The sequence below is a fragment of the Carlito syrichta genome, unplaced genomic scaffold (genome assembly GCF_000164805.1).
Source record: "Carlito syrichta isolate Samal-C Ts95f unplaced genomic scaffold, Tarsius_syrichta-2.0.1 Scaffold314095, whole genome shotgun sequence".
Classification (NCBI taxonomy): domain Eukaryota; kingdom Metazoa; phylum Chordata; class Mammalia; order Primates; family Tarsiidae; genus Carlito; species Carlito syrichta.
In genome coordinates, this window is record NW_007258191.1 from 75,149 (window position 1) to 90,836 (window position 15,688).

The window sequence follows — 15,688 nt, forward strand, 5'->3', positions numbered from 1 at the left end:
TGGACTGAGGAGCTTCTTAGGATGGAGGATTTTCAGAGCTCATATTGGAGCAATCCCAGTAAACCAGTACGGTAGAGTATCCAGGTGATAATGATTGAACATGACCTGATCAGAGAGAACAGATCTTATGCATGTCATACCCCGCAAGTCACTTGGTAGCACTTGGTAACTATTATTGGCTGAATTTGTCTTTTTTGTGTTTTGTTTTTGTTTATCTTTTGGGATTTTTGTTTGTTGTTTTTTTAGAGACAGGGTCTTGCTCTGTTGCCCAGGCTGGAGTGCAGTGGTGCAGTCATAGCTCACTGTAACCTCAAACTCCTGGGCTTCTGCGATCCTCCCACTTTTAGCTTCCAAGTAGCTGGGACCACAGGCATGCATCGTCATACCCAGCTGATTAAAAAAAAATTTTTTTTTTGGTGGAAATGGGGTCTCATTGTGTTGCCCAGGCTGGTCTCAAACTTCTGCCCTCCCAAAATGTGGGAATTACCAGTGTGAGTTTTTATTTATTTATTTAAAAATTTTATTTTAAAGATGTGGGTACAATTCAGGATTAGGTATACAAGTGGTCATTGTACAGGTGAAGTTTGGGCCTCCCTTTGTTCCCCACTTTGCCTGGTTTGAGATTAGGTACACTTACTGATGTTGTGTTCCTCCATGTGTGAGTTTTTTAAAAAAACATACCCAAAGCTTACAGTAAATTTGTCCTTTTTAACAGGGCACCTGGCAGGGACTCAGTACATCCCAAGTCAGTTGCTGAGGCACAGACTGGCTAAAAGTGGCATAGTCAGGACCCACTGGCAAACCCCCATTCTTCCAGCACCAGGCCCAATGGACTTCTGTGCACCTGACCTGCGGCCACTCATTCATCTCCATCTCCTGAGATACCTGAGGATATAAATCCATCTTGGGCAACTGGTAAAGACTTATTTGCCTAAAACCTATTCTTTTTTTTTTTTTTTTGAGTTGGAGTCTCACTCTGTCACCCAGACTGGAGTGCAGTGGCTGCTCCCGGCCACCGCAGCCTCGTCCTGCTGGGCTCCAGCGATCCTTCCTCCTCAGCCTTCCAAGTAGCCGGAATTACAGGCATGCGCTACTACGCCTGGCTGATTTTTTTTTATTTATTGTAGAGATGAGGTCTCGCTGCCCAGGCAGGTCTTGAACCCGCGGACTCAGGCAATCTACTCACCTTAGCCTCCCTCCCAAAGGTGCGGGATTACAGGCTGAGCCACCAAGCCTGGCCTAAAACCTACTCTAGAAGACCCATGTTCCTTTTTTTTTTTTTTGAGTTGAAGTCTCACTCCGTCGCCCAGGCTGGAGTGGTCTCGAACCTGTGGGCTCAGGCAATCCACTTGCCTCGGCCTCCCAAAGTGCTGGGATTATAGACTGAGCCATGGAGCCTGGCTGCTCCTTTTTAAAGATAGGCAGATATTCCACCTTTGGAAAATTTCTGTGACTTGGACACGAATGGTCATTTTGCTTCTAGGATCATTATAACATGACTTCATCTGGAAATAAAACTGAGAACAAAAAGAAGAAGAAGAAGAAGAAAACTGAGAGCATTCCAGGCAGGTCTCTGTCTAGGCTAGCTCTGGCATCTGGGTTAAGATCCCTGACTGCTTTGGCCCTGAGATTCCTCAACTTCCAAATAAAAGTCTTAGACTTGGTGTTCTGGGAGACAGCAGAGTGCCTCTGTGACCATCAGTTTTCTCATCTGTAACAGTGGCATCATGATACCTTTTAAGGTGATTGTGAGGATTAAAGGAAAGCAGGCATATAAGCCATCTTGCACAGTCCATTGTGAGAGCTCATTTGTTAAATCTTTTTTTCCTTCTTTGTAGATCTCCTCCAAGTCTAAATTGCAGTGATTTCGTGATTTCGAGAGTCCGTGGTCCCGGGTGGTTTGCTCATTTATTCTTTCAAAAATTTTTTATTGTTTACTATGTGCCAAACTTCACAATAGGTACTAGGTGCCAAACACAAGTGTCAAGCAGTGAGCAAGAACCTGGTTAGAAAACATCAGAAGTTATCTTGAAATCCCCAGCAAAACAAAGAATGACCTAGCAAAAAGATCTATGACAGGGCTAGGTGCAGTAGCTCATGTCTGTAATCCCAGCACTTTGGGCAGCCAAGGCAAGAGGATCACTTGAGGCCAGGAATTGGAAATCAGCCTGGGCAACATAGTAAGACTCCTGTCTCTAAAAAAGTTTTTAAAAAAATTAGCCAGGGGGAGGGATGGGGAAAAAAATTAGCCAGCCATGGTCATGTGGGCCTGTAGCCCTAGCTGCTTAGGAGGCTGAAGTAGGAAGATTGTTTGAGCCCAGGAGTTTGAGGTTATAGTGAGCTATGATTTTGCTACTGCACTCCAGTCTGGGCAAGAGAGCAAGAACTTGTCTCTAAAAACTAATAATAAGTTTTAAAAATTCATGACAAAATATGCCCAGAAGTCGGAAATCACACCTCTTAAGATTGTTTCAAGTGAATTCTGAGTAGATGCTACTTAGCAGCTGGTCACAGTTCACCTCGGCGGCTGCTATTCGTATATTTAAAACACCTGCTACTGTTTCCAGGATGCTAACATTTACTTTGGTCTTTATGTCAATGTCATTTGCAGAGATAGCCAGCTGTGGGACTTTTCTCTTTCAACATTGCCACTGAATTGTGCTTTGTTGATAAGACATTAAACACTGCTTCTGTAGATAGTGCCAGGGCAGGCTTCAGGACTGGTTTGAGCAGGAGCCTTCTGCCGGAGAGGAAGAGTAAGCGTCATCTTGTTGGTGTTAGGAATGCTCTCCCTCTTTGTGGATGGTCTTCTGGCCTAATTTATTTTACCTAGAGCTGCTTTTGTCCCCCTGCCTTTTCTTCCTTGGAGCCCTTTTTAATAATTCCTCTCTGCTTGTGGGATTTTGCCAGACAGTTAAGAACTGATGAACCATGAAAAGAAAAGGTTAGACAGAAAGCAGATTAGTGGTTGCCAGGTGCCGGAGGTGGGGAAAGAATGGAGAGTGAGCGCTTGGCAAGGTCTCCTTGGGGGTGGTGAAAATGTTCTGGAGCTAGATGGAGGTGACGGTTGCGCAGAATTGCAAATGTTCTTAATGTCACTGAATTTTCACTTTACCATGAGTACTTTTATGTGATGTGAATCTCAAATCAATTAAAAAAACAAACAAGGTAGCCAGGCTCGGTGGCTCAGCCTATAATCCCATGCCTTTGGGAGGCTGAGGTGAGTGGATTGCCTGAGCCCGTGGGTTTGAGACCCGCCTGGGCGGTGAGACCTCATCTCTACAATAAAAAAAAAAAAATCAGCCGAGCGTGGTAGTGCATGCCTGTAGTTCCGGCTACTTGGAAGGCTGAGGTGGAAGGATCGCCGGAGCCCAGCAGGTCGAGGCTGCAGCCGGGAGCGGCCACTGCACTCCAGTCTGGGTGACAGAGTGAGACTCCAACTCAAAAACAACAACAAAAAAAACCAAACAAGGTGATGTTAAATAAGAGGAGTCAGACACAAGGGGGTACAAACTATGAATCTATGTATATGAAGTCTGAGAACAGGCTAAACCACTCTGTGGTGATAGAAAGCAGAGCGGTGGTTGCAGTGGGTGGGTAGAGAAGGTGTTATCGGAAAGAGGCACAAAGGACTTTCTGGGGTGATGGAATTATTCAACATCTTGTTTTGGGCAGTATTTACAGAGTAGGTGCAACTGTCAAAAAGTATTCAGTATGGGTCTGTGCACTTTATTGATACTAATCATACCTCATTAAAAAAATAAAAATTAAGAATAGAAAAAAAATTTTTTTTTTGAGTTGGAGTCTCACTCTGTTACCCAGACTGGAGTGCAGTGACCGCTCCCAGCCACTGCAGCCTCAACCTGCTGGGTTCCGGTGATCCTTCCGCCTCAGCCTTCCAAGTAGCTGGTACTACAGGCGCGCGCTACCACACCCAGCTAATTTTTGATTTATTATAGAGATGAGGTCTCACCAAGTTCCCCAGGCGGGTCTCGAACCTGTGGGCTCAGGCAATCCATTCACCTAGGCCTCCCAAAGAGCTGGGATTACAGGCTGCCACTGAGCCCTGCCAGAAAAATTTTAAAAAGTTAAATATCCTAGAGGAAAGGCAGAGAACCTGTTAGTATTTGATTGACAAGTCTCCCTGGAGTCACCTCATTCATTTTTAAATGTGCTGCATTGACCTGGCACTGTGGCTCAAGCTTGTAATCTCAGCACTTTGGGAGGCTAAGGTGAGAGGATTGCTTGAGTTCAAGAGTTCAAGACCTGCCTGGGCAACATTGTTAGATTTTGTCCCTACAAAGAATTAAAAAATTAGACCAGGCTCGGTGGCTCAGCCTGTGATCCCAGCACTTTGGGGAGGCCGAGGTGAGTGGATTGCCGAACCAGCGGGTTCAAGACAAGCCTGGGCAACTTGGCGAGACCGCGTCTGTACAATAAAAATTAAAAAATTAGTCAAGCGTGGTAGTACGTACCTGTAGTTCTGGTTACTTGGAAGGTCAAGGTGGAAGGATCGCTTGAGCCCAGCAGGGAGACGCTGGGGTGATTGTGAGTGTGCCGTGGCACTCCAGCCTGGGCAACAGAGTGAGACTCCAACTCAAAAAAAAAAAAAAGAATTAAAAAATTAGTCAGGCATGGTGGCATGCACCTGTAGTCCCAGATACTTGAGAGGCTGAGGCAGAAAGATTGCCTGAACCCGGGATGTTGAGGTTGTAGAGAGGTGTGATCATGCCACTGTTCTCCAACTTGGGTGACAGAGTGAGACTCTGACCCAAAAATAAATAAATAAGTGAAATAAATAAATGTGCTGCCCTGCTGAACTGTTTTCTGCTACTTTATTGGTTGTTTTATAAATGCAGGTTTTGGAGAGTAGGACGTTACATTATTACTCAAGGCCAAAATGTCTTTCTTCATAATTTTATTTCAGAGAACTTTATATACCCTGAGTAAAGGTGCCTCATCCCAAACACAATGAGTTTAGCCCTCTCTTGAAAGGCACTTTGTCGGGTTCAGTGTCTCAGCCTGTAATCCCACGCTTTGGGAGGCTGAGGTGAGTGGATTGCCTGAGCCCGTGGGTTCAAGACCCGCCTGGGCAACTATTGTAGAGACCTAATCTCTACAATAAATAAAAAATTAGCCAGATGTGGTAGCGTGCGCCTGTAGTTCCAGTCACTTGGAAGGCTGAGGCAGAAGGATCGCTGGGGCCCAGCAGGTTGAGGCTGCGGTGGCCAGGAGTGGCCACTGCACTCCAGTCTGGGTGACAGAGTAAGACTCCAACTCAAAAAAAAAAAAAAAAAAAAAGAAAGAAAGGGACTTTAACAAAGTGGTCACTAGTCTTGGTTTCACAGTTAGATGCCCTGAACTTGCATCCTGCCTCAGCCGTTTGACTCTTACCTTATCTAACTGCCTATGCCACTTGTTAGTTGTATGACTTTGGGCAAGTTGCTTAACCTCTCAAGGCAGCACTTCTGGTGTAAAGCAGAGATGACCCTCCTTAGCAGAACAATTGTGAGGGCTCACCCAGCACTGGATTTATGCCAGTGAAAGACATAAGAAAACCTGGCTGTGTGAATCAGGTTGAAAGATAAAATACAAGCCATCCAGTAACATTTGAATTTCTTTCTTTCTTTTATTTTTTGAGTTGTAGTCTCATTCTGTCACCCAGACTGGGCTGGGCTCCAGAGATCCTTCCACCTCAGCCTTCCAAGTAGCCAGAACTACAGGCGTGTGCTACCATGCCCAGTTAATTTTTTGATTTATTGTAGAGATGAGGTCTCGCCAAGTTGCCTGGGTGGGTCTCGAACCCACAGGTTCAGGCAATCCACTCACTTCGGCCTCCCAAAGCACTGGGATTACAAGCTGAGCCACCGAGCCCGGCCAACATTTGAATTTCAAAGAAACAAATAATTTTTAGTATAAGTATGTCCCACATGTTACATTGTTTACCTGAAATTCAAATTTAACTGAGAATTCTATATTTTTCGTTGTAAAATCTGCCAATCTTATGTTTGAGGCATTATAGGTATTCTTGTTCTTATGGGATAAATTAGGATGACATATCTGAGGAAAAGAGAACAGATTTCTTTTCTTTTTTCCTTTTTTTGTTTTTGGTTTTTTTTTGAGTTGGAGTCTCACTCTGTTGCCCAGGCTGGAGTGCAGTGTCACACTAATGGCCACTGCAGCCTTCACCTGCTGGGTTCAGGTGATCCTTCTGCCTTAGCCTTCCAAGTAGCTGGAACTACAGGCACACGCCACCATGCCCAGCTAATTTTTTTATTTATTTTAGAGATGAGGTCTTGCCAAGTTGCCCAGGCTGGAGTTTTTTTCCTTTCCTTTTCTTTTTTTTAATTGTAGAAACTAAGTCTCGCCAAGTTGCCCAGGCTGGTCTTGAACCCCTGGGCCCAGGCAATCATCTTGCCTTGGCTTTCCAAAGTGCTGGGATTACAGGCTTGAGCCACCGTGCCCAGCTCCCATAACTATTTTCATAGCTAGAGGCCATGAATCAATCTCTCTCTCTCTCTCTCTCTCTCTCTCTCTCTCTCTCTCTCTCTCTCGCTCTTTCTCTCTCTCTCACCCTCTCTTCTTGAGTTGGAATCTCACTGTCGCCCAGACTGGTGTGCAGTGGCAGCATTATGGTTCATTGCAGCCTTGACCTCCTGGGCTAAGGCAATCCTTCTGCCTCATCTCCCTGAGTAGCTGGGACTACAGACATGGACCACCATGCCTGGCTCATTTTTTTGGTAGAGACAAGGTCTTGCTATGTTGCCCAGGCTGATCTCAAAATCCCAGTCTTAAGCAATTCTTCCCAAAATTCTGGAATTACAGTTGTGGGCCACCACTCCTGGCCAGTCTCAGTCTTTTTTTTTTTTCTTTTTGAGTTGGAGTCTCACTCTGTCGCCCAGACTGGAGAGCAGTGGTCGCTCCCGGTCACTGCAGCCTCAACCTGCTGGGCTCCAGCGATCCTTCCGCCTCAGCTTTCCAAGTAGCTGGAACTACAGGTGTGCGCTACCACGCCTGGCTAATTTTTTTTTATTTATTGTAGAGATGAGGTCTCGCCAAGTTGCCCAGGTGGGTCCGAACCCGTGGGATCAGGCAATCCACTCACCTCAGCCTCCCAAAGGCACGGGATTACAAGCTGAGCCACCAAGCCCAGCTCAGTCTCAGTCTTAAAAGGATTTCTGACAACTCAGCACAAAAAATGAAAAAAAGATCCACACTAAGGCATTGTTATATTTCAAAACACCATGGTTAAAGGAAGGATACTGAATTCTAGGAAAAAAAAACTATCGTATACAATAGTTTGGAAATAATAGAGGATAGAATTTCTCAGGAGCAACATTCAAATCTTGAAGTTTTAGACAATGTCTTCAAATTTTGAGGAAAATTGATTTTCAGTTTTGATTTCTCAACTCACCTAAACCCATTTATCAAGTGTCAGGATGTAATAAAGAATTTCTTCAACATTGGGAGGCAGAGACAAGCGAATTGCCTGAGCCCAGGGGTTCAAGACCAGCCTTGGGCAACTGGCGAGACCTTATCTCTACAGTAAAAATTAAAAATTTGACAGGATTGGGTGGCGGCGCCTGTAGTTCTGGCTACTTGGAATGTTGAGGCAAAAGGATTGCCTGAGTCCAGTAGGTCGAGGCTGCGGTAGCCGTGGTCATGCAACTGCACTCCAGCCTGGGCGACAGAGTGAGACTCTGACGTGCACACACACACACACACACACACACACACACACACACACAGAGAGAGAGAGAGAGAGAGAGAACAGAAAAAGAAAAGTAAAGAAATGTAGTCAACCATTCAAGGATTCAAAAAAATTTACCTTGGCTGGGTGTGGTGGCTCATATCTATACTACCAGTACTTTGGGAGACTGAAGCGGGAGGATTGTTTGAGCTCAGGAGTTCGAGACCAGACTAGGCAACATAGAGAGACCATGTCTCTACAACAAATTAAAAAAAGAATAGCCAGGCATGGTGGTGCCATCCTGTAGTCCCAGCTACTCAGGAGCCCGAGGCAGAAGGATTGCCTAAGCCAGGAGTTGAAGACTGCATTAGGCCATGATCATGCCAGTCCACTCTAGCCTGGGTGACAGAGTGAAAACCCGACTCAAAAAAAAAAAAAATGTAGCCGGGCTCGGTGGCTCATCCTGTACTCCAGCACCTTGGGAAGCTGAGGTGAGTGGATTGCCTGAGCCCATGGGTTCGAGACCCGCCTGGGCAACTTGGTGAGACTTCGTCTCTACAATAAAACAAAAAATTAGCCGGGTGTGGTAGCGCACGCCTGTAGTTCCGGCTACTTGGAAGGCTGAGGCGGAAGGATCGCCGGAGCCCAGCAGGTTGAGGCTGTGGTGGCCAGGGGCGGCCACTGCATTACAGTCTGGGCAACAGAGTGAGACTCCAACTCAAAAAAAAAAAATGTGTTTTGCCATTCACAAAATAAGAGGAAACTTTTGAAAATTGTATATTTGATAAGGGACTTTTATTTAGACTATATAAAATATTAAAATTCCATAATAAAAAGATAAACAACCCAATAAAAATGGGCAGAGGGTCTAAATAGACATTTATTCAAAGAAGATAGACAAATGGACAAAAAAGCACATAAAATGATGCTCAATGACATTAGTCATTAGGAAAATGCAAATGAAAATCACAACGGGATACCACTTCACTAAGTATAATACCTGGTGATGACACTACCATGGTGCCTATAATAAAAATGACAGACAATAATAAGTGTTGGTGAGGATGTGGAAAAATTGAAATCAATCTTCATATATTAAATATAAAGTGGGAAACATCTGCTTTGGAAAACAATCTGGCAGTTCCTCAAAACATAGAGTTAGCATACAACCCAGAAATTCTTCTCCAGGTATATCCCCAAGAAGAATAAAAACATGTCTACACAAAGATTTGTATACAAGTGTATATAGCAGCATTCTTTATAATAGACAAAATGTAGAAATAATCTAATGTACATCAAATGAAGAATGAATGAATAAAATATGATATATTTACACCATGGAGAATTATTTCGCAATAAAAAGAAATGAATGGGTATATATCCCCAAAAATTGAGAGCTGGGACTGATATCTATTCATCCACGTTCTTAGCAACGTTACTCACAATAGGCAAAAGGCGGAAGCAACCTGAGTGTCTATCAACAGGTGAATGGATAAACCAAATGTGCTATATGCATACGATAGAATATTATTCCCCCTTTAAGAGGGAAGAAATTCTGACATAAGCTACAACATGGATGAACCTTGAGAACATTATGCTGAGTGAAATAAGATAGTTACAAAAAGACAAAGACTGTATGATTCCACTTTTTTTTTTTTGAGTCAGAGTCTCACTCTGTCACCCAGGCCGGAGTGCAGTGGCATGCTCACGGCCACCACAGACTTGACCTGCTAGACTAAGGCAATCCTTCTGCCTCCACCTTCCAAGTAGCTGGAACTATAGGCGTGTGCTACCACACCCAGTTTACTTTTTGATTTATTGTAGAGTTCAGGTCTCGTCAAGTTGCCCAGGCAGATCTCGAACCCATGAGCTCAGGCGATCCTCTCACCGTGGCCTCCCAAAATGCTGGGATTATAGGCATGAGCCACCGTGCCTGGCCTGATTCCACTTCTATGAAATACCTAGAACAGTAAAATTCATACAGACAGAAAGGAGAGTGGTTGCCCGACTTGGGGCAGGGAAGTGCAGGGGGTTGTTTAATTTGTATAGAGTTTCAATTTCGTAAAATGAAAGAGTTTTGAAGATTGGTTGTACAACAATATGAATATACTTAATGCTATAGAACTGGACACTTAAAATGGTTATGGTAAGCCGGGATCGGTGGCTCAGCCTGTCTGAAGTGAGTGGATTGCCTGAGCCCGCGGGTTTGAGACCCACCTGGGCAACTTGGCGAGACTCATCTCTACAATAAATCAAAAAAATGAGCCAGACGTGGTAGCGTGCGCCTGTAGTTCCAGCTACTCGGAAGGCTGAGGCGGAAGGCTCGCCGGAGCCCAGCAGGTCGAGGCTACGGTGGCCGGGAGCAGCCACTGCACTCCAGTCTGGGTGACAGAGTGAGACTCCAACTCAAAAAAATAAATAAATAAAATAAAATGGTTATGGTAGTAAATTTTATGTGTATTTTACCACAATTAAATTTAGAAGAACCATTTAGTTAATAAAATAAATGAAGTACTGACACATGCTACAACATGGGTGAACCTTGATAACTTTATGCCAAGTGAAAGAGACCAGTCACAAGTAGTTTGATCAGTGGCTGCCTAGGGTCAGGGTCAGGGTGGATAAGAGAGGTTGGGGGTGATGGCTAAAGGGTAAGGTGTTTCTTTTTGGGGTGATGAAAAATGTTCCAAAGATGAACTATGCTGATGGCTTCTTAAGTCTTTGAGTATATGGAAACCATTAAACCATACTTGAAATGGATGAATCGTATAGCATGTGAATTATATCTGAACAAAGCTGTTCAAAAGTTGTACATTGGGTTGGGTGTGGTGGCTCAAACCTATAACCCCAGCACTTTGGGAGGCTGAGGTAAGAGGATTGCCTGAGCTCAGGAGTTTGAGACCAGCCTGGGCAATTTGGTGAGACCTTGTCTCTACAATAAATCAAAAAATAAGCCTGGTGTGGTAGCGTACTCCTATAGTTTCAGCTACTTGGAAGGCTGCGGTGGAAGGATCACCTAAGCCCAAGAGGTTGAGGCTGAGGTGGCTGTGAGTGTGCCCACTTCACTCCAGCCTGGGCAACAGAGTGAGACTCTCACTCGGAAAAAAACAATTGTACATTGTATATGTTTAGGAAACCAAAGACCAGATGTGCTTCATGAGAATAAGGGAAGAGCCCAAGAAAGAGAACAGGGGATCCAGGAAGACTGTGCTGAGAGAGCAAGCAGCCCAGACTGTAGCAGGAGAGCTCTAGAAAGTACTGAAATAAAAAGATCCACAGAAGCATTTGGTTAAACACCTGCCATTCCTGAGCTTTGGAAGGCTGAGACAAGGGGATTGCTTGAGACCAGGAGTTCAAGACCAGCCTGAGCAACATAGCGAGACCAGACCCTGTCTCTAAAAAAAAAAAAAGGAAATTAAGAAAATGAGGAGTTATTAGTTACAGGAAAACCAAAAAAAAAATTATAAAAGAATGAAAAAGTAATCATTATATACACTGTGTCTCAACTGTGAGTAATAACTACATAATCACAATAATGCACACAATATATTGGTTTAATAAAAACAGCAACAAGGACAGGCTCAGTGGCTCAGCCTATAATCCCAGCACTTTGGGAGGCTGAGTCAAGTGAATTGCCTGGGCTCACGGGTTCGAGACCCACCCGGGCAACTTGGTGAGACCTCATATCTACAATAAATAAAAAATTAGCCGGGCGTGGTAGCGCGCACCTGTAGTTCCAGCTACTCGGAAGGCTGAGGTGAAAAGATCACCAGAGCCCAGCAGGTCGAGGCTGCGGTGGCCGGGAGCGTGTCCCTGCACTCCAGTCTGGGCAACAGAGTGAGATTCCAACTCAAAAAAACAGTGACAAAATAGGTGGGGAGAATGGGGAAGGTGGGGGTGGTTGGTAAAAAGAGAATTAATTGTGCATCTGGAAGTCAATAAATCAAAAAATGACACATCAAGATAGAGCAATGTAAACTTATAATATAGAAGAATGGAGATTAAAACGTGAAGTAACATGAAGTCACAGCAGAGAAGTTGCCTCTGAGGAATAAGACTGAGGATAGGCGAGGACGGGGAAGGCAAGCTGGTTTTTGTTATAAACTGTTAAAAACTGCTCCTAGCCGGGCTCGGTGGCTCAGCCTGTAATCCCGCGCCTTGGGAGGCTGAGGTGAGTGGATTGCCTGAGCCCGCGAGTTCGAGACCTGCCTGGGCAACTTGGCGAGACCTCATCTCTACAATAAATCAAAATGAGCCAGGCGTGGTAGCGCGCGCCTGTAGTTCCAGCTACTTGGAAGGCTGAGGCAGAAGGATCGCCGGAGCCCAGCAGGTCGAGGCTGCGGTGGCCGGGAGTGGCCACTGCACTCCAGTCTGGGTGACAGAGTGAGACTCCAATTCAAAAAAAAAAAACACAAAAAACTGCTCTTACCAAAAACCAAAGAAACTCTGTGCACATCTTACTTACATAAAACAAGATATAGTGTGTTTATTTATATTTATTACTATTATTATTTTTTGTAGAGACGGGATTCTCATTATGTTGCCCAGGCTTGCCTTAAATTTCTGGGCTCAAGCAGTCCTCCAACCTTGGCCTTACTATGTACTGGGATTGTAGCCGTGAGCCAAGATATAGTTTAGAAATGGAAATCTGGAATTCAAGCGATCAAGTTGCACGGATACTGAATTATGCTACATGCCTGCTTCCTATTTAGGAAAACTGAGGTTCATTTTAGAGCTCAGAGCACTTAGAGGGAGAAGTCAGGAAAGAAATGGGAAGTTAGGGGAAAGCTGTCCCAAGCAGGGGACATCTTCCTCCACCTTCCCCACTCTCTCTAACTCCGGGGGGACAGTTGCTTTTCTTTGCCAGTTGATGTTGTGAATTCCAGGTACCACACAGTAGCACTGTCCAAAATTCTCTTGTCCCTCGACCCCTGTAGCTCTGGGAACCCTTCCAGAACTGCTTCCTGAACCTGCTGCCCATCTTGCCTGCTCTCAGATGCCCACCTTTGGCTTCCAGTCTGATTCTTGCCCAACACTTTCCTAAACTTGGCACTTCAGACTTTCCCTGCTTCTCCTCATCCAGGGTTCAGACTCCACTTCCTCTGTACTCCACACCCCACATTCCACAGCTGCAGACACCCACGCCCAACCCAGTTCCTGGAACCCTGGCCTAGACAGAAATCCCAGATCCATTTGCATGACCCAAAGGGAAAGTCCTCATCTCTGCAGTCTCAGGCTCTTATGGGTAACTTGGGAGAAATTCATATTGTGAAGATTCAAAATGTATAGAAATTAATTGTTTTTTTGAGTCAGGGTCTCACTCTTGCTCAGGTTGAAGTGCAGTGGCATGATCACAGCTTATTGCAGCTAAGATCTCCTGGGCTCAGGCAATCCTTCTGCCTGAGACTCCTGAGTAGCTGGGACTACAAGTGTGCACCACCACACCCAGTTAGCTATTCTTTTGATTTTTTTTTTTGTAGAGACAAGGTCTCACTATGTTGCTCAGGCTGGTCGCAAACTCCTGGGCTCAAGAAATCCTCCTGCCTCAGCATCCAAATGTTGGGATTATAGGCGTGAGCCAACTTGCCCAGTCAGAATTTTTTTGAGAGACAGGACCCTGCTATGCTGCCCAGGCTGATTTGAAACTCCCAGGCTCAAGTGATCCTCCCACCTTAGCCTCCCAAGACGGTGGGACTACAGACTCATACCACCATGCCTGGCTCGTATAGCAATCAGAACTGTGACTGGTACATAGTAGTCCTGAGGAAATTATTAACTCAAGAAACACAGAAGTAGCCGGGCTCGGTGGCTCAGCCTGCAATCACGCGCCTTTGGGAGGCTGAGGTGATTGGATTGCCTGAGCCCGCGGGTTCGAGACCCGCCTGGGCAACTTGGCGAGACCTCATCTCTACAATAAATCAAAAATTAGCCAGACGTGGTAGCGCGCGCCTATAGTTCCGGCTACTCCGAAGGCTGAGGCGGAAGGATCGCCAGAGCCCAGCAGGCAAGGCTGCAGTGGCCGGGAGCAGCCACTTGCACTCCAGTCTGGGGGACAGAGTGAGACTCCAACTCAAAAAAAAAAAAAAAAAAAAAGAAACACAGAAGTAAAATTTAAAGCAATGCCAAGAAACAGCAGCAGACAGCTAGGGCTTAGTACATAAGAGGGCAGAGTTGTCTGCAAAGACCTCTGAAAGCAAGACTGAACCAAGGGTTTCAGATTTCAACAGTTCTTTTTTTGTTTCTCAGTTACCTTTTTTTTGAGTTGGAGTCTCACTCAGTCGCCCAGGCTGGAGTGCAGTGGCACACTCATGGCCTCTACAATCTCGACCTGCTGGGCTTAGGTGATCCTTCTGCCTCGGCCTTCCAAGTAGCTGGAAACACAGGCATGCACCACCATGCCCAGCTAATTTTTTAATTTACTATAGAGAAGACGTCTTACCAAATTGCCCAGTCTGGTCTCCAACCTGTGGGCTCAGGCAATCCTCTCGCCTCTGCCTCCCAAAGTGCTAGGATTACAGGCATGAGCCACTGTGCCCTTGAACAGTTCTTAAGGACAAAAAATAAACAAAATTGCTGTGTCTATAACTGGATGGTTTTCTCTATCCCTCCCCAGGCCTTGTTGCTCTTCAGCGACATCCAGAGATGCAGATACACTCCATCTTTTATTTATTTATTTATTTTTATTTTTTTGAGTTGGAGCCTCACTCTATCACCCAGACTGGGGTGCTGTGGCACGCTCACAGCCACTCTAGAATCAACCTGCTGGGCTCCTGCGATCCTTCCTCCTCAGCCTTCCAAGTAGCAGGAACTACAGTCACGCTACCACGCTGGGCTAATTTTTTGATTTATTGTAGAGACGAGGTCTCGCCAAGTTACCCGGGCTGGTCTTGAACCTGTGGGCTCAGGCAATCCACTCGCCTCTGCCTCCCAAAGTGCTGCGATTACAGGCTGAGCCACTGATCCGGCCCACACCATTTTTTAAATGCAAAACAAAAGACTGTATTCATTTGGAATTTCTCTTCCTGGTTCCCTCCCATCCACTCCAGAACATTCCCAGTCCCTGGCAGGAGTCAACGCCCAGCTAATTTTTCTTGGCCAACCCTTCAGCTGTGCCATGATCTGCGATGTACTAAAAGACTTCACACTTCACTTTCTCTAGAATCAACTAGAGATGTATTTGTATTTGTATGTGTATGTGACCCCACCTACTATCCGCATGTCTTTTTCCTTTCTGATGCTCCAGGTGTTAAGCACTTAACGTCAATATTTCCCCTGGGAAATTCCTTCACACTTTGAGCTTCTTTGACATCACGATATTTTATCAACGTCATTTCATTTTGCTGTAAAAAAAAAAAAGCAACTTCTAATAATATCAACTTAATGTATATATTTAAATAAATATATGATGTATGTATTTAACTTTTGTAAAGCATTTTAGCTTGTTACTTTATTTTTAATTAATTAATTTATTTATTTTTTGAGTTGGAGTCTCACTCTGTCTCCCAGACTCTGGAGTGCAGTGGCAGCTCCGGGTCACCGCAGCCTCGACCTGCTGGGCTCCGGTGATCCTTCGGCCTCAGTCTTCCAAGTAGCCGGAATTACAGGCATGCGCTACCATGCCCGATTGATTTTTTGATTTATTGTGGAGATGAGGTCTCGCTGCCCAGGCGGGTCTCGAACCCGCGGGCTCAGGCAATCCACTCACCTCAGCCTCCCAAAGGCGCGGGATTACAGGCTGAGCCACCGTGCCCGGCTAGCTTGTTAATTTATTTCTTTTTTCTTTTTTTTTTTTTTTTTTTGGGTTGGAGTCTCACTCTGTCGCCCAGACTGGAGTGCAGTGGCTGCTCCCGGCCACCGCAGCCTCGACCTCCTGGGCTCCGGCGATCCTTCCGCCTCAGCCTTCCAAGTAGCTGGAACTACAGGCGTGCGCTACCACGCCCGGCTGATTTTTTGATTGATTGACTCATTTATTTTCAAATTGGAGTCTCACTCCCTCGC